Here is a 19,271-nt window from a genome sequence, read left to right as displayed (position 1 = left end):
GTTTGGTTCGGTCCGGTTTGGTTTTCGAATCTCAAAAATCGAAACCGAACTAACCAGATTCGGTTTGGTTCGGTTCAATTTTTTTTTTATTTCGGTTCGATTTGATTTTTGGTTTTTTGAACCCACCCCTAGCTCCAATCAAGTATCATTGCATGATTAAAATGGAAAATGACAAGGTTGCTAGCTTTTTGCAAAAAATATGTTATGTAGGTTCCTAACGAGTGCTTTTAACACAATGGGCATACCCTCTATCGAGTAAAACTTTCTCGAGAAATAAAGTTAAGATTTATTCATATCTGTTACATGGAAGTTTCTCTTTCAAATCGCTCTTTTTCTATAATCGTAATTTTTTGGGCATATAGATTCATTGTAAGGATGAATTACGTTTTTTTTTTATTTTTAGTTTGACAGGTTTCAATGATCCATGTCATTTTCAATTGTGCAAAATTAGATTTTGTCATACATAACATAATTTTATACCGACATCCCTTTTTACCCAAAATAGGTTGCGTGGAATATTTTGACAAAAAAAAAAAATCACGTTTGTAAGTAGTGCATTCTTCTGGTGGTTCAAACCATTTCCCCTTTTCTTATTGTAATTTAGAGTAGGAATAATGTTGTATTCAACAAACAATAAAATCCTTGTGCACATCAAGTAGAATCATGAAAGAAAAAAAGGAAGAGAAAATTTTGCCTATAACGGATACTGCTACAATGACATTTTTATCAGGGGTTAATTGGACTCCAATATAACATTCTAGCATTAACAAGAGACGGTCAAGAATATAGATTTATATCATCCTTGAATCCCAAACGTAGAATTATCATAACTTACCACTTTTATTATAGGGATAATACTTGCATTCCTTTCTTGGAAGGATGAACTTATTTCCTCCATGCAAATAATGTACATTTATCGTACAGAGTTCATAATCAAAACCGTTCAATTTACTAATCTTCATATCCTTTCAAAAGAATTGGAGATCATTTAGTTATTCAAATGTATAGAACAAATCAAAGATGTAGGTGTTAAGTAACATATTCAGGATGAACTGTTTATTTATTTGATATGTTTGAATGGATTAAATAATTTCTTATTCGAATGATTTTTTGCACGAATGATCTTCAAATGAAATTAAGAAATTGAACGCTGCTGATCATTGAGTTTATATACTTAAGACACGTCATTAGCAAATGGGGAAGACGAATCAAAGATATATCCAAAAGCCAGTTGAACAGATGTACAGTCAAATGTCCGGAGGATAATTATATTGTTAATTTCCAATAATCATAATATAAGATCATCACAAACTATCTTTATGAAACTCATTGGCATGGCATGCAATCAGTTAGCATGTTCAAGTAACCACAAGCTACAACACTACACTTGAACTTGATACAGGTCGACCAATGCAGAAACTTACTATACAAATGAGAATTTTACAATCTTGTCAGCCAACTTCTGCCCCTCGATTCGTTATTTTCTCTAGTTATCCAAACCGTGCAAGAAAAGCAACACGAAAACACGTACGCAGACTAATGCGGGCATTTCAGATATATAAGAGTGTACAAGCTTCCATATGCTGCACGAAACCTATGCAATGGTGTCCAGGAATGGATAATCAGCGTAGCCCATAACCGGTTCAGGCACGTAGAATGTGTTTCTGTTGTACTTGTTCAGAGGAGCATTGAGCTCAAACCTCTTCGGCAAGTCTGGGTTAGCCAAGAACGAACAACCATAAGCAATAAGATCTGCACAGCCCTCAGCCACAGCATTGTTCCCATCTTCCCTATCATAATCACCAGCAGCAATGAAGGTACCATTAAAAGCCTTTCTCATGGGTACAATGTATGAAAGTTTTAAGTACCTATGAGAAAGATTGAAGTTTCCCAATTTGTAGGGAGTGAGGAGAGGAATCGTGGGAGGTTGAGCAGCAGAAGACATCTCAGAATTCGAGTCGGTCGTCCGCCACCTGATCTTGCACTTGGCCTTGTAATACTGGATTCTGGGATGAAGGAAGGAAGGAAGGAATGAATGAATGAATACAGGACCCCATTGGGTCTTTATACGTTCGTTAGGAGCTTAAAAGTCCGCCCTTGAGCTTTCCTCCAGAAAAGTCAGAGATGGCTGGGTCCCACATCTCCCCCCCCCCCCCCCCCCCCACTTTTATGGAATGGAAGGCTGAAAGCTGTGGTGGTGGTTGCGGCGGCGGACGTCGGTGGGTGGATGACGGATCTCACCAATGCATTAATTAGACTGATTAGGGGAAGAGAGGTAGGAAGGTTTGATGAAGTCTGTAATTACGTTGAAAATTCACCAGTTTGATGAAGTCGGTAATTACGTTTACCCGCGGGGGTTGGTGGTGGTTATTTACTGGGGTTGAAAATTCACTAGTTTGATGAGGTCTGTAATTACGTCCACTGAATTCGGGTGTAATGCTAGCCGCATGTTCATTTCGATTTTGCTTTTTCATCCTGCATTATTAGGCCATGGTTTGAATGGTATATTATTTAGGTCCTTAGACCATCTCTAATCCCGACTTAAAACCTAAAATATTTAGTCCAGAAAATTTAGGATCTGTTTGATACTCTACTTGAATCCAACTTTTTAAATTAAAAAACAATTTTCAAGTTTTAGGTCTTAAAAACTTGTTTGATAGGACTATTTTAAAAAACTGAATTCAAGATTAACACAAAAATATAGTCTACTCTCTAAAAACATAAAAAGTGAGTTTTTAGAGTTTTTAAAGTTAAACTCACTACTTTCTTTTCTCTCCCCTCTCCCCTCTCACTCTAAATCTATTTGTCTCTTTTCTTCTTCTCTTTTTTTTTTTTTTTTTTTTTTTACCTTTTTCGTCTTTCCTTCAATCTGCTCTCTTTATTCTCTCGATTCTTTCTCTCACTTCTCTTCCTCTTTATCTCATACGATCCTATCTCTTCTTTCACTTTCCTTCAATTATCTCTTACTTTCTTTCCTCCTCTCTCCTCTTTCTCCCTCTCCTATGACCCCCTTCTTTTTAGACCTATTTGTCTAGTTTAAGTCTTAAGATTTAAAAATTTTAAATCGCAAACCAATCAAATTTTTTAGTCTTAAAAAAATTGTTTTGAGAAATGATAAAAAAATTTCAAATAAGATACCAAACAGGCCCTTAGGTTTTAGCCCAGAAACAGTTTTTCTACTCCAACCCTTATGGCCTAAAATTTTAGCCCGAGATTATTAAAGAATGAATTTAGACTATTTTTTTTTTAAATTAACTTTAAAAAAAAATATGTAGACCAAGGTTCTAAAAAACGCTACGCGCTAGTCGGGTGGCGGGCTAGCGCCAAGCGCCTAGGCGGCTAGGCGGGATTTAGGCGGGCGCCTAGGCGGCCTAGGTGGATCTAGGTAAATTTCTTGTATATCTCATAAATAAGTACACATAAAAAATTATACTTGTATAAAATCCATGAATAAGATAATAAAAGAATGATAAAATACAAAAATAGTATCCAACAAGTGTTCAAAATTTAAAACACATTAAACATATATACTATATAACTTAAGACATTTTAAATGATTATATCTTATTTTTGAAACATAAAAGTAAAAATCCCACCAAAAACCGGTCTGAAAGTTTAGCTTGTTGAGGTCAGAAATCATGAAGACACAATTATGGAAAGATGCATGCATCCTTCCTTCACCATTTCATAAAGCACACCACACGTGACCCCTCCCTTCCACCCATAGTCCCATCACTCAAATCAGCCTAGAGACTCACAAACCATTTTGACAAAATCGGAAACTTTTTTTTTTTTTTTTTTTATTCTTTCCATCACTCAAATCATCCTTGAGACTCCCAAACCATTTTGACAAAACCAGAAACTTTTTTTTTTTTTTTTTTTTTTTTATTCTTTCCATCACTCAAATCAGCCTTGAGACTCCCAGACCATTTTGACAAAACCGAAAACTTTTCTTCTTTTTTATTCTTTCCTTTTCCTCATCGTCTTCGTTATCTTTGTGTTTCCTCTTCTTCAGTTATTCTTCTTTTTTTTTTTTCATTTTCCTTCTGTAAATTCTCCCTTCTTTTTTTCCTCTTCTTCTGTTTTGCGCTTTTAAGTTCCTCTTCTTTGGTTGATTCCAGAGAGGGAATCGCAAAAGCTAAGAAGGTCGTGGTGCACAAAGAGAGGGAGTCGAAGCGGCGAGAAAGCTTTTACGATTCTAAGTATGTGTTTGGAATTTCTTCCCAGGAAACCATTTCACTCCGCCTAGACTGCCACCTAGACAGCCGCCTAGACTACCCAGGCTACCTAAGAGCACCTAGGTGGATGCCTAACAGCTCCCCGATTTTTCTTAACGATTTGGACCTAATCAGATCGGCACACCTACGCCCAGCGCCTAGGCGCCGCCTAGGCCGTTTTTTAGAACACTGATGTAGACTATCCTAAATTAATTTTATGAACATTTTAACCTTAAGATATATATGAAAATCATGATAAACCAAATAAACTTAATACAAACGACATTTAATAAACCACATAAACTTAATACAAATGACAATTAATAAACCACATAAACTTAATACAATCGAAAACTCACATAAACTTAATAATGATATGCACCATCTTGACTTGGTGATGGACTTGGGTGATAGTCTTGAGATGAATCATCATCTTGAAATATACTCATTGTGGCATTCTTTCGTAAAATGTCCTTTTGTTTACCACGTAAGTATTTCTTCCTCTCTAGAGTGTATTTGTCGAGGTCCTCCATCATCAAATTAATTTCAAACCTTTCTTGCTCCCTATCCTCTTCTTCCTTCATGGCCAAATGCATTTGGACCAATTCTTCTTGCCGAGAGATATGGTTTTCATTCATTCTTGCAAATCCGCTAGCAAGTTGTGCACTTATCGGATCTTGGGACTTCCTTTTTCTCTTTGCTTCCTTTTGCTTATCTCTACTCAGGGGCCTTGCAAAAAAAGAAGTTGGGGTCATTTGTTTGACACCTTCATTGTCGGCAAAATTCACACCTTCATTGACATCATTTGGGGGTAGGCCTTCACTATGAAATAATCTTCCCCATTGTTGGTCCGCATTGGTTCCCCACCTTGGACAAGCCTTGAGGATGTTCCAAGTATGATGCAACTTAAAAGCTTGATTTTTTGGTGTAGTTCTTGTCTTGTAAATTGCCATTGCTTTGTCACCCTACGCAACAAATACATAAAAATAATTAGTTGCAAAATACTATTATGTACATGACAAATGAAATATCAACAAAGAAACTCACAATTTCTGAGGCGCCCCTTCCACTAGGCATGTCAGCCATGACTCTCTCCAAGCTTCCCTTCCACAAAGTGCATGCTTTGTTGATAATCTTCCACTAATCATAAACACCACCAGCTTCCCTTCAACTGACTTGGAGTTTTCATGGAACTTATCAACGATTTTACCCCACAAAAACTTTATATTTTGATTCATGCCGACGACACCGGTCTTAGCTAACAGAAATCCATGCCAAACATAAACCAATATCTTCATCAAAGGTCCAATTATGACCTCTAACATGCTCTTTTGTCATCTTGAAAAATTTGGAAATGAGAAGAAATGGTAGAAAGAAAAATTGGAAGAATTGTAGGAGAAAGGTGAGTTTTGTGTGGATATTTGAACAAATACATAGGTATTTATAGAGTTTTTGGTTGAATTTTGAGTTAAATAATTTTTTTAAATTATTTTAGCCGTTGGATTTAAATTTGGACCGTTAGATCTTTTTTTTTTTTTAACCGTTAGATTTGATTATATTTAATCTAAGTCGTTGGATTCAATAAATATATAATATAAAATTAAAAAAAAAACATTTGAACATGGACCGTTGGATTAGCCAACGGTCCAATTAGCACAGCTGTTGGATGAAGAAAAGTAGCCATTGGCTACAGACAGCTTCTGACAAGCCGAGGGACACGCCCACATGGGTGGGGTCTGCCTCGACTGCATCATTAACGCGTGGAGCAAGTTGGGTTGGGTGTTTGGCCTTCATTGCCCAAGTTTCAGTCACACAGGCTAGGGTCCACTCCAATTTGTGGCCTAAACTTGGGCCGGTATTTGACCCCAAATCAGTTTTGGTTTTAGGTTAATTTTAGGCCATGGGTTGGAGTGGATTTTTTTTTGGGGGACGGGGAGGGGAGGGTGGGCGGGGAGGGGAATTATAGGTTTTAGCCCATGGTTGGAGTAGGTCTTAAGGTCGTTGGAACCAGAAAGGTTAAAACATAATCACGTCTAGAATTATAACTTTGTAAAAAAAATTAATTTTAAATTAACAATGTCAAATCATATTCATATACTGTCTCCAACCAAATGAGTTAAACATAGCCTCATCAATTTCCGATGGATAGCTAGACTAAAATTCTATGAAGCTCATCAAGCCATCATTTGGCTAAAGGGGCATTAGGCTGGCCAAATGTAGCCCCCCTTTTAGCCTTTGTTGGGGCCCAACTCCTCTACTGCACTATTTGAGTCAAATTCAATAGTTATGTTCAAAAACATCTAACGAAAGTTTAATTAAATTAACCAATAAATTTAATATATAAACTTAAAACTAAATAATTATTGAGAGGGTTATGTTTAGCCACTTCGGTGACGGTATATAAGTATGGCCTGATACTGTTCAATCATTTCGGTTGGAGATGGCCTAAGGTTAGAATTTTGAGGATATGTGAGACTAAATGCATGTTAGTTACAAAATGATATTAGTTTCGATCGCTTGAAACATTTGACAATTTAATAAAGAAAAACCAACTTAAAATCCATGAACCATTAGAAAACTCATTTTCCTTTTTTGTTTTAATAAGTTGTCAAATATTTAAGCTTTTGGATACAAACTAATATAATCTTATGTTTTGTCCTCACAAATCTTCAAAATGAAGACCTTACTCGATCAATGAAGAATTTATGACAAATTAAATAGTCTAAAAATGAAAGGCTCCAATTAGAGCTGGGTTCAGTTCGAATCGGTTTCGTTTTTTGCCAAAATAGAAACCAAACCAAAATTTTGGTTCGATTCGGTTTATTTTTTTCGGTTTGGTTTTTTTCGGTTTTGGTTTTTTTTTGTTCTGTTTCAGTCCGGTTTGGTTTTTTCCTTGATTTTTTTTAAATCCTATTTTTTTTATGAAAAATATAAAGAAGTGTAAATTTTTTTTTTTCCGAAACTGAGAAATTAAATAAGGAACTTGAATTAAAACTAGGGCGACTCGCAATGATGGTTGCATCAAACAAATCATCAATATCTACAATACGAACAGAAACCTTTGTAAATCATAAAGTCCTTAATGCTGAATAATCCTTTAAGAACCAAAACTTGAAAACCCTAAATCTGCAATACGAACCAAAACAACAACCCATAAATTTACACCAAAATTTCAGTCTCCCTCTCTGGAATTTACCCTAAAAAAAACCCTTAAATCGACAAAATAAATAAGAGAGACTGGAGATCTTACCGTGGAGTGAGAAGATCGAAAAACGAAGAGAGAACAATGGAGAAGAATGGAGAACTTGGAGGCAGAGACATAGAGCCTTGAAAGGAGTCTAGAGGCGCAGGGGACGGGAAAGAGAAGAGGGGAATGAAAAATCTAAAAGGTGTGGCTGCTACTACTAGTGGCTAGGGTTTTGTTGATTTTTAATTCCACAAAAGGCTATAGATTTCAATATTTATAAATAGTTTAGTACTACAATCACAACAAAACAAAACCTGCTGCCAAGTTGGTTTCGGTGAAACTTTTCAAGCAGGAGTGCATGGGTTTGAACCCTCATGCCTCTAGGTTCGGTTCGGTTTTTGGTTTTTTGAACCCACCCCTAGCTCCAATCAAGTATCATTGCACGATTAAAATGGAAAATGACAAGGTTGCTAGCTTTTTGCAAAAATATGTTATGCAAGTTCCCTAACGAGTGCTTTTAATACAATGGGCATACCCTCTATCATGTAAAACTTTCTCAAGAAATAAAGTTAAGATTTATTCAGATGTGTTACAGGGAAGTTTCTCTTTCGGATCGCTGTTTTTCTATAATCGTAATTTTTTGGGCATATAGATTCATTGTAAGGATGAATTATGTTTTTTTTTTTTAGTTTGACAGGTTTCAATTGGGCAAATTTAGATTTTGTCATACATAATATAATTTTATACCGACACCTCTTTTTGGCCAAAATAGGTTGCGTGGAATATTCTGACAAAAAAAAAAATCACGTTTGTAAGTAGTGTATTCTTTTGGTGGTTCAAACCATTTCCCCTTTTCTTATTGTAATTTAGAGTAGGAATAACGTTGTATTCAACAAACAATAAAGTCCTTGTGCACATCAATTAGAATCAAGAAAGAAAAAAAAGGAAGAGAAAAATTTGCCTACAATGGATATTGCTACAATAACATTTTTATCAGGGGTTAATTGGAGCCCAATATAACATTCTAGCATTAACGAGAGACGGTCAGGAATAAAGATTTATATCATGCTTGAATCCCAAACGTAGAATTATCATAACTTGCCACTTTTATTATATGGATAATACTTGCATTCCTTTCTTGGAAGGATGAACTTATTTCCTCCATGCAAATAATGTACATTTATCGTACAAAGTTCATAATCAAAACCGTTCAATTTATTATTCTTCATATCCTTACAAAAGAATTGGAGATCATTTAGTTATTCAAATGTATAGAACAAATCAAAGATGTAGGTGTTAAGTAACATATTTAGGATGAACTGTTCATTTATTTGATATGTTTGAATGGATTAAATAATTTTTGATTCGAATGATTTTTTGCATGAATGATTTTCAAATTAAATTAAGAAATTGAACACTGCTGATCATTGAGTTTATATACTTAAGACACGTCATTGGAAAATGGGGAAGACGAATCAAAGATATATCCTAAAGCCAGTTGAACAGATGTACAGTCAAACGTCTAGAGGTTAATTATACTGTTAATTTCCAATAATCATAATATAAGATCATCACAAACTATCTTTATTAAACTCATTGGCATGGGATGCAATCAGTTAGCATGTTCAAGTAACCACAAGCTACAACACTACACTTGAACTTGATACAGATCGAACAATGCAGAAACTTACTATACAAATGATAATTTTACAATCTTGTCAGCCAACTTCTGCCCCTCGATTCGTTATTTTCTGTAATTATCCAAACCGTGCAAGAAAAGCAACATGAAAACACGTAAGCAGACTAATGCGGGGATTTCATAAATATAAGAGTGTACAAGCTTCCATATGCTGCGCGAAACCTATGCAGTGGTGTCAAGGAACGGATAATCAGCGTAGCCAATAAGTGGTTCAGGCACGTAGAATTTGTTTTTGTTGTACTTGTTTAGATGAGCATTGAGCTTAAACTTCTTCGACAAGTCTGGTTTAGCCAAGAACCAACGACCATAAGCAATAAGATCCGCACAACCCTCAGCCACAGCATTGTTCCCATCTTCCCTGTCATAACCACCAGCATCAATGAAGGTACCATTAAAATGTTAGAATCTAGAGACTATGATCTCTATTGTAAGGAGTGAAGCGAAAATGGAGATGAAAGATTTCTGGAAAATCTCATAAAGTTGCAGAGAGGATATTCACACATAGCAAAAACTGCTTCATTCATTCACACTCAGCACACAAGGCATGCGCAAGAATAAAACCGTCAAGAGGAGAGGGAGATTCTCTCTTACAAAGTTCAATCTCCACCATTCATGTAATGTACCCTATAAGATAGCTACAAGTGGCAACACACACTACTATCACTAAGATTACATCTTAACTGTCCACTTGGAATATAATCCAATGGCTCACATTTAAATTTGAAATACTAAAGGTTATGCTAATATTTCTCTAGCACAAACACTTATATTCCAACACTCCCTTCTAAGTGTTGTGTTGAGATTACTCCAAGCTTCTTTCTCAAGTATTCGAACCGATCTCTGGCCAATGCATTGGTAAGGATATCTGCAACTTGCTCCTCAGTCTTGCAGTACAGTAGATCAATCTCCCCATCTTGTAATGCATCTCGAATGAAGTGATGCAACAACCCAAGATCAGTCATTTCATACTGTCTCATCATCTCAGTTTTGAACTCCATCATCAATTTGTTTGAACTTCCAGTGTAGATGATATCATCCACATATAGAGAAACAATGAGTATTCCACTTTCAGCAGTCTTCATATAGAATGTTGCTTCACTAGGACTTCTTTGAAAACCAGCCTTAGTTAAATAGGAGTTGATTTCTTCATACCAAGCTCTTGGAGCTTGCTTAAGACCATATAATGCCTTCTTGAGTTTGAAAACTCCATCTTCCTTGTTCTTAATCACAAATCCAGGGGGTTGATCAACATATACCTCTTCATGTAATACTCCATTCAAAAATGCTGACTTCACATATAATTGAAATAGCCTCTACCCTTTCTGTGCAGCCAAATCAACCAATGTTCTAATTGTATCAAGCCTAGCAACTGGTGCAAAAATTTCATTGAAGTTTATTCCAGGCTTTTGAGAGTAACCCTTTGCAACTAGCCTTGCTTTGTTTTTCTGCACTAAGCCATCAAGATTCAACAATGTTTTGTAAACCCATTTAACACCAATTACTGGTTTATCAGATTGTCTACTAACCAACTCCCAAGTATTGTTTTTCTCTATCATTGCAATATCATTCTCCATTGTTTTCTGCCATGATTCATCCTTGACAACTTCTTCAAATGTTTCAGGTTCAATGATGCACAAATTGCACCTTTCATACACTTCTGCAATGCTTTTATATTTTAGTGGAGTGTGATCAACATCTTGTGGACCTGAACCTCCACTATCTCCTGCAGCACCAATTCCAACATGTACTTCTTCAATATTTTCTGGTGTCTCACCATCACCTTCTGAAATCTCAATTTGAGTCAGACTTGATTCACTAGTTTTCTTTTCTTTTTCAGTAAGCATATCGGTGAGTGGAATTGAGATAATGCATTCTTTTTGTGCCTTCCAATCCCAACTTGCTTCCTCATTGAATACTAAATCTCTGGAAATAACAACTTTTCTAGATTCAATGTTATAAAGCATGTAGCCTTTCTCACAGCTTACATACCCAAGAAACACACATCTTGTGCTAGCCAAATCAAGCTTATGTCTTTGTTGTTCTGGAACATGTGTATAGCACAGAGAACCAAACACCCTTAAATGCTTAATTCCTGGCTTTCTTCCGCTATAAGCTTCGAATGGAGTTCTCTTGTCCAAAGCCTTAGTTGGACACCTATTTAGGACATATTTTGCAGTGTTAACTGCCTCAGCCCAAAACTCCAATGGTATCTTCTTCTCAAACATCATACACTTAGCCATCTCCACAATGGTCTTGTTCTTCCTTTCAGCCACTTTATTCTACTGTGGTGAGTATGCCACAGTGATTTGCCTTTCCATTCCAATTTCGTCACAAAACCTGTTGAACTCAATGGATGTATACTCTCCTCCTCTGTCATTTCTTAATTTCTTCAACTTATACCCACTTTGCAATTCAACAGTAGCCTTAAACTTCTTAAAGACATTGAACACTTCATATTTGTATCTCAAAAAGTAAACCTAACACATTTGAGTAAAATCATCTATAAAAGTGAGGAAGTACCTATTTCCAGCCTTTGTAACAGTTTGCATTAGTCCACAAATATCAGTGTGTACCAATTCCAGTGGAATAGTGGCTCTACTTGTTGTCTCTCTTGGAAAATAATCTCTGCAATGTTTCCCAAGAATACACCCCTCACACACTTCATTGGTCTTCTTGATTTCTGGTAATCCAAGCACCATTTCTTTCTCCTGTAGCAGTCTCAAACTATTGACATTCAGATGCCCTATTCTTCTATGCCAAATTAAAGTTGACTTACTTACACTTGCTCTTAATGCAAAATGCAAATTTGTTTTAAGTTTCAAAGGAAAACTTCTGTTTCCTCTCATTGGCACCTTAGCAACTAGATTAGAGAGAGAGCAGTCATAATAAATTCCAGCCTTATTATCTCCAACAATCAGAAAGTGCCCATACTTCATCATCTATCCCACACTGAGTAAATTCTCCTTAAGACCAGAGACTAGCATTACTTCTTTGATATACCTCATTCCCATCTTAATGTCAACCACCAAACTTCCTTTTCCAATAACATCAACCAATTGTCCTGTCCCCATTTCTACTTTTGCAGTTATGCTTCTATCAATATCAACTAGCACATCCTCTCTGCTAGTCATATGATTACTACAGCCATTGTCCACATACCATACATCTTCCATGGACTTCTTATCAACTGCATTATTAACATAGAACTTGGTTGGTGTAGGAAGAACCTGAGTTGCATAATTCAGCTGTTGAACATTTTTCTTGTTGTTGCAGTCCCTTGCAATATGCCCTATTTTTCGACAACAGTGACACTTAGGTTTGCCTTTAAGAAAACATTCTCCATAATGATACTTATCACAGTGCCTGCAAGGGTTTCTACCACCTTCTGCAACTGCAATTTACTTCCTAGATTGGTAAATAGGCTTTTGATCCCACTTTTTAAATTTTGGTTTCCAATTTTTCTGGTATCGATTCCCTTGATTCCCATAAGCATTGACAGGTTTGGGATTCACACTAAGACTTACAAATGCTCTCTCAGTTTTATTCTCATTATGTCTTTCCAATTTCTGTGCAAAACTTTTCAACGAGGCAACTACCTCTTGGACCTCAATCACATCTATATCCCTTGAGTGTTCAATTAAGGAACATATAGGATCATACACTGAAGGTAAACTAATCAACATTTTCTGCACAATTCTCTCTCTCTAGACAATTCCTCTCCATAACTTCTCATTTGATTTATCAGATCAAACAATTTTGTAAGATAAGCAGGCAAAGACTCATTATCTCTCATTCTAGTATATTCAAATTCTCTACGAAGACCTTGTAATTTGACACTTCTAACCTGTTTGTCACCATGGAATTCTTGCATCAAGATATCCCAAGCTCCCTTAGAGGTTTCTTCATGAGAGATCCGAGGGAAAATCTCATCGGAAACTGCTCCTTGAATTAGCACCAACGCCTTGGCATCTTTCATGAGCTTTTCTGAGAGAGATGCAGCATCACTCGATCCCTCCTTCTCCTTTTTCTTTTCAACAGATTCATTAGCTCCCTTCGAATCTGAGCACTCTACTCCTTTTTCAACAAACTCCCATAACCCATAAAATTTGAATATAGTCTTCATCCTTATGCTCCAGAATTCATAATTCTCGCCGTTGAAGATCGGCGCTCTTATCTCACCACCTCTAGAACCTGCCATGTTCGACACGGATCTTGCAATCAATTTCTTCAAATTTCAACTCGTTTCCTTCACAGATTCAATCGCCCAGTGTTAAGCGACCAAACCTGGCTCTGAGGCCATGTTAGAATCTAGAGACTATGATCTCTATTGTAGGGAGTGAAGCGAAAATGGAGATGAAAGATTTCTCGAAAATCTTATAGAGTTGCAGAGAGGATATTCAAACAGAGCAAAAATTGCTTCATTCATTCACACTCATCACACAAGGCATGTGCAAGAATAAAATCGTCAAGAGGAGAGAGAGATTCTCTCCTACAAAGTTCAATCTTTACCATTTATGTAATCTACCCTATAAGATAGCTACAAGTGACAACACACACTACTATTACTAAAATTACATCTTAGCTGTCTAATTGGAATATAATCCAATGACTCACATTTAAATCTGAAATACTAAAAGTTATGCTAATATTTCTCTAGCACAAACACTTATATTCCAACATAAAAGCCTTTCTCATGGGTACAAGACTGTGGGCGCTATCACATTTTTATCCTGCTGTCTTCATCCTAGGCTTAACCATGTGGCAGTACAGGATCCCATATTTGTTCAACGAATTGGCTAGATAAAGGCCCACCGCTTTTGGATCTGAATCCCTCGATTCCATATAGCTGGCAAATGAAGATAATCTAATTCCAACTTTATCTGCTCCTATCTCATTAACAACAGCTTCAACGAGTACCCGAGCAAATCCACAACGATTCTCCAATGATCCCCCATATTGGTCTGTTTGATCATTCATTTGATCTTTTAGAAACTGATGATCAATAAGGTATCCATGGGCTCCATGAATTTCTACTCCATCAAAGCCTGTATGTCAGACAAACCATTTCAGTGCACCAAATATTATTTGTAATCTAGCATGAACTATTGTCTCACATCTAGTTAAACTGCAATTAACTACATTTGTAAGATTAGATATGGTTTGTTTGCTTATGTTGGAAGTAATTTTGAATTCTCGCTAATCCTTGTGTTAGATATAGTTAAACTGCAATTAAACCAAATCCTTATCATTGTGTTGGAAGGTACCCTAAGACACAAACACACAAAAACGACTCAAAACACTCTTTTTAGGCTTTTTAAAACATGTTTTTCAAATTTTTATGTCATTTTCGGAGTTATAAAAACAAAACATACTAAAACACTCTAAAATAACTTAAAAACACCTTAAAACAGCAAGGAACAACATTTTAAGTAATGGGTGATAAAATCCCACGAATTTGCATCAAATATACTTAGTTACCCAAAATTTGATGCGAGATTTATACGCACACAAATTAAACCCTCTTTTTGACAATTGTAGTATAAGTATAAGTAGGGATCGTTCTGGACCGGGGATTAGGAGGGATTGTTAATCACTTGGATTTGACTCAAAAACATAAAAACAAAGTTAAAAACGTTCACAAAGACTCAAAGGACTCAAAACAAGTTCAAAAGACTCAAAACTGCCTAAAAACACTAACTAGGCAGTTTCTGACCTTAAACCCAATGTTGGACGAATTTAAGATTATGGCTTGATTCAAACGTAAAATAACAATATAAAACACTATACTAGACTCAAAGAATACAAAACTAAACTTTAAAACACTAAAACAAACCAAAAGACTCAAAACAACACAAACACACTCAAATCTGCCTAAAAACCACTTTCTGGGCAGATTTGAGCACAAACACAAATTTGGACGAATTTGTGTAACAAAATGACTCAAAACTCTTATAAACACAAACTAAGACACTTTCTAACTAAATTGGACATTAAAGTAAAGGGGGATTGAGGTTTATACGAAATTAAATTAAATGAACAAATTAAACTTAAAACAGAATGTAACTATGAAATTGATGAAATGGAATGAATGGATGATAGAATAGCTAAGGGGTTCATCTCCACATATGTTATACTTGCATAATAAAATGATTTCCAATTGCATTTCAATAAATCATTAATTCTCAACACCCCAAGTTAACCGTGATGCACTAATTAACCTTCAAATCTTCCTAACGTTATTGAATTGGAAGATTGCATACGACAACCCAAAACATTCCCCACAAGTCCCCTACATGATTGCATAATAGAGATACAAGCAAGAATCATTACGCTCTATGAAAATTATAAGTGTTGACGGGGCATTCGTTACTATGATTGCATGAAACTTATGCCAAGAATTCGTTTAACGCGATTGTTTATAAGCAACCTCCACTACTTGTGAATATAAGTTTGTAACTATTAGGTGAAACTCACTTATATTCTAGCGTCAAATTCATGCATGAAAATTAAGTGTGCACTCTCAATAAACATACATAAATAAGTTATCAATCAAATAGTTAAACAAATTGAATCCACAACTTATGAAACGCAATTAGAAGTAATCAAATCAAAATGCAAGCATAAACATTTATTTCGAATCCCCCCCTAGCCAAGGGGGGTTTAGTTCCTCATAACTTTGAAATCAAAGAAACACCTAAACATTCCAACAACTCAAACTTGAATTGTATGAACGTTTAGGCACTCTTCTCTTCCATTCCTCATACGTACAAAACAAAGAGAATTGAATTTAAACATTGAAATCAAAGAAACACCTAAACATTCCAACAACTCAAACTTGAATTGTATGAACGTTTAGGCACTCTTCTCTTCCTCGTTGTTGTATCACAAGGTCTAAGGTGAGTTTTGGGATAGTGTGAAGTGTTTTGGAGGGATGGGGAGTGGTTGGAGTGGTGTTTTGGATGATTTTCTGAATATGGACGAATTGAATGAGAATGAATGCAATGGATGCTTATTTATAGGTGAAATGGGGGGAACATGACAGCTAGGAGGGAATGTGGCTGCATGTTTGAATGATTAAAGGATGCATGTGGGTTGGAATTGCATGTGCAATGAATATGTGGCTGCATGTGCAAGGGGACAATCTGAAAATGCATGTGAAAGCATGTGTTGGCTGCAATGATGAAATGGATGGGAGTGCATGTGGCTTAATTAATTAAAGGGAGTGCATGTGCAATGTTTTAAAGGATGGAATGCATGTGAATATGATGGAAATCTGATATGGTGATGGGAGATGCATGTGGCTGATTTATGCATGTGATTAAAGGGAGTGCATGTTTGGTTGTTGTTGGTGCAATGATGGAGGAACAAGTCCCTTGCAATATGCCCTATTTTTCGACAACAGTGACACTTAGGTTTGCCTTTAAGAAAACATTCTCCATAATGATACTTATCACAGTGCCTGCAAGGGTTTCTACCACCTTCTGCAACTGCAATTTACTTCCTAGATTGGTAAATAGGCTTTTGATCCTACTTTTTAAATTTTGGTTTCCAATTTTTCTGGTATCGATTCCCTTGATTCCCATAAGCATTGACAGGTTTGGGATTCACACTAAGACTTACAAATGCTCTCTCAGTTTTATTCTCATTATGTCTTTCCAATTTCTGTGCAAAACTTTTCAACGAGGCAACTACCTCTTGGACCTCAATCACATCTATATCCCTTGAGTGTTCAATTAAGGAACATATAGGATCATACACTGAAGGTAAACTAATCAACATTTTCTGCACAATTCTCTCTCTCTAGACAATTCCTCTCCATAACTTCTCATTTGATTTATCAGATCAAACAATTTTGTAAGATAAGCAGGCAAAGACTCATTATCTCTCATTCTAGTATATTCAAATTCTCTACGAAGACCTTGTAATTTGACACTTCTAACCTGTTTGTCACCATGGAATTCTTGCATCAAGATATCCCAAGCTCCCTTAGAGGTTTCTTCATGAGAGATCCGAGGGAAAATCTCATCGGAAACTGCTCCTTGAATTAGCACCAACGCCTTGGCATCTTTCATGAGCTTTTCTGAGAGAGATGCAGCATCACTCGATCCCTCCTTCTCCTTTTTCTTTTCAACAGATTCATTAGCTCCCTTCGAATCTGAGCACTCTACTCCTTTTTCAACAAACTCCCATAACCCATAAAATTTGAATATAGTCTTCATCCTTATGCTCCAGAATTCATAATTCTCGCCGTTGAAGATCGGCGCTCTTATCTCACTACCTCTAGAACCTGCCATGTTCGACACGGATCTTGCAATCAATTTCTTCAAATTTCAACTCGTTTCCTTCACAGATTCAATCGCCCAGTGTTAAGCGACCAAACCTGGCTCTGAGGCCATGTTAGAATCTAGAGACTATGATCTCTATTGTAGGGAGTGAAGCGAAAATGGAGATGAAAGATTTCTCGAAAATCTTATAGAGTTGCAGAGAGGATATTCAAACAGCAAAAATTGCTTCATTCATTCACACTCATCACACAAGGCATGTGCAAGAATAAAATCGTCAAGAGGAGAGAGAGATTCTCTCCTACAAAGTTCAATCTTTACCATTTATGTAATCTACCCTATAAGATAGCTACAAGTGACAACACACACTACTATTACTAAAATTACATCTTAGCTGTCTAATTGGAATATAATCCAATGACTCACATTTAAATCTGAAATACTAAAAGTTATGCTAATATTTCTCTAGCACAAACACTTATATTCCAACATAAAAGCCTTTCTCATGGGTACAAGACTGTGGGGGCTATCACATTTTTATCCTGCTGTCTTCATCCTAGGCTTAACCATGTGGCAGTACAGGATCCCATATTTGTTCAATGAAATGGCTAGATAAAGGCCCAACGCTTTTGGATCTGAATCCCTCGATTCCATATAGCTGGCAAATGAAGATAATCTAATTCCAACTTTATCTGCTCCTATCTCATTAACAACAGCTTCAACGAGTACCCGAGCAAATCCACAACGATTCTCCAATGATCCCCCATATTGGTCTGTTTGATCATTCATTTGATCTTTTAGAAACTGATGATCAATAAGGTATCCATGGGCTCCATGAATTTCTACTCCATCAAAGCCTGTATGTCAGACAAACCATTTCAGTGCACCAAATATTATTTGTAATCTAGCATGAACTATTGTCTCACATCTAGTTAAACTGCAATTAACTACATTTGTAAGATTAGATATGGTTTGTTTGCTTATGTTGGAAGTAATTTTGAATTCTCGCTAATTTTATTTCATACTTAAGTAAAGACAAATTACTAGCTTCTATAGCGTTCCTTGTAGCAAGTCTGTTCATCTGTCCTTAATCACCTTGGAGGAGAAAACTCAACGACATCAATGCCATTAAATCGCATTTGGGGGGTTGGTGGCTTGTCAGTATAAGAGATTGGAGCTTGCCCATTTGATAGAATCACAATCCGAAAGATTTCTATTACAGGAATATCAAGGCAGCTTTCTGATGCTTCAATGGCCTAACTTTTCACTTATGATCCAAACGCTTTAAATGACACAAAGTGAAACGGGCATCACGATGGGGTACAAAAGTGACGATACACTAAGAACCAGAACAATGAAATTCACAACACCTACGCAAGCTGATTCTTTGAAAAGTTTTTCTCAGATTTAGCGAATAGCTATACCGAGAAGGCTAAGTGAACATTCACGAATTTAAGGGTCAAAACAAGTCCAACAAATCTAAAGCATAAGATAACTGGAGTGAAAGCGTAGCTTTGATGCAAGAATACGTGTAAGTACCTAACTTGATTCTGTGGTGGCAAGTCGAGATGGTTGAATGTGGACTTGACTCGGGTGGTAGTCTAAAGTAATCTCGAATAGTCATCTCGAACGGGTAAATAATATTACGAGTGAGTTGATCGACAAATACTAAAACATCATCATAGTCTCCACATGTACAAGATGGTTTGTATCGGAAATCTATGGTGACATTCACCCATTTCTATTCACATCCTTAGTGGGTCCTCGACATCCCAAGAAGAACAATCATGGGAATTTCTTCCCACCTCCAAACAAGAATAGAAGGAAATTGAGATTAGCCCAATGGCTTCCATCTCACCACTTCCACTTACTAGTAAATTAGACAT

The 19,271-nt window shown here is 36.3% G+C and overlaps 1 pseudogene; it reads right to left on the bottom strand.

The window, feature by feature from the left end:
* Nucleotides 1-1,270: 1,270 nt before the first annotated feature.
* On the bottom strand, nucleotides 1,271-19,271 carry LOC137727735 (putative 12-oxophytodienoate reductase 11; annotated as a pseudogene).

Source organism: Pyrus communis, chromosome 15, assembly GCF_041283825.1.
Source record: "Pyrus communis isolate YQ-2024b chromosome 15, ASM4128382v1, whole genome shotgun sequence".
NCBI classification, from domain to species: domain Eukaryota; kingdom Viridiplantae; phylum Streptophyta; class Magnoliopsida; order Rosales; family Rosaceae; genus Pyrus; species Pyrus communis.
The sequence above is the reverse complement of the archived record's forward strand: the minus strand, read 5'-3'. Positions and strand labels throughout refer to the sequence as shown.